Here is a 939-nt window from a genome sequence, read left to right as displayed (position 1 = left end):
GCACGCGCGGCGACGACGATGGTGTCGGGGCCGGCAGGGGCGGCGGGCGCGGCGACGGTGTCGGGGCAGCGGCTCGGCGGCGGCGACGGCGAGCTGGACCAGCCTGACGGCGTCAGGGCAGGGCTCAGCGGCGACGGCGACGAGGAGCAGAGGCGTCGGGGCGAGAAAAAAGAGATGGGTTTTGGCGAAAACTGCTAAGTCATGTATATATAGCAAGAGCATTGGTCCCGGTTGGTGGCTCCAACCGGGACTAATGCCCCCTTTAGTCCCGGTTGGTGCCACCAACCGGTACCAAACGCCTCTTTTCAGCAGCCCAAAGGGCGGGAAGCAGCGGCCTTTGGTCCCGGTTGGAGCCACCAACCGGGACCAAAGGCCTCTGTGCTGCCCGCGTCGTGGCCAAAGTTTAGTCCCACCTCGCTAGTTGAGAGGGGCGGGCAGTGGTTTATAAGCCCCACTGCCGCACCCCTCTCGAGCTCCTCTCCACTGCAGGCTTATGGGCCTACTTGCTACTGCATTGCCTGATGGGCCTTCTGGGCCTACTGCGGGCCTGAATCCTGGCCCATAGTAGGGTTTCAAGTCGTATTCAGGCCGTGGGGCCCGGTAGGAGGCATTTTTTTTGTTTTTTTGTTTTCCTTACTTATTGTTGCTATTTTTATTTTTTTTGTTTTGTTTTCTGTATTATTCATTTTGTTTTGTTTTTTCCTTTATTTTTTAATTCTTTTTGCTTTTAGTTTTAGGAAAATTATAAACTTCCTGTTAGTGCCATTACTTTTCAAATTTGAAAACACTTTTTTTGTTTTTTGTTTTCTTTCTTGCTTTATTTATTTTATTTTATTTCTACTTACAACAAAATACTTATTGTTGTTTTTTTGTTTTGTTTTCTGCATTATTTATTTTCTTTTGTTTTTTGCTTTATTTTTTAATTCTTTTTGCTTTTAG

The sequence above is a fragment of the Triticum dicoccoides genome, chromosome 5B (genome assembly GCF_002162155.2).
Source record: "Triticum dicoccoides isolate Atlit2015 ecotype Zavitan chromosome 5B, WEW_v2.0, whole genome shotgun sequence".
Taxonomy (NCBI): domain Eukaryota; kingdom Viridiplantae; phylum Streptophyta; class Magnoliopsida; order Poales; family Poaceae; genus Triticum; species Triticum dicoccoides.
This window is presented reverse-complemented; position numbering follows the sequence as displayed.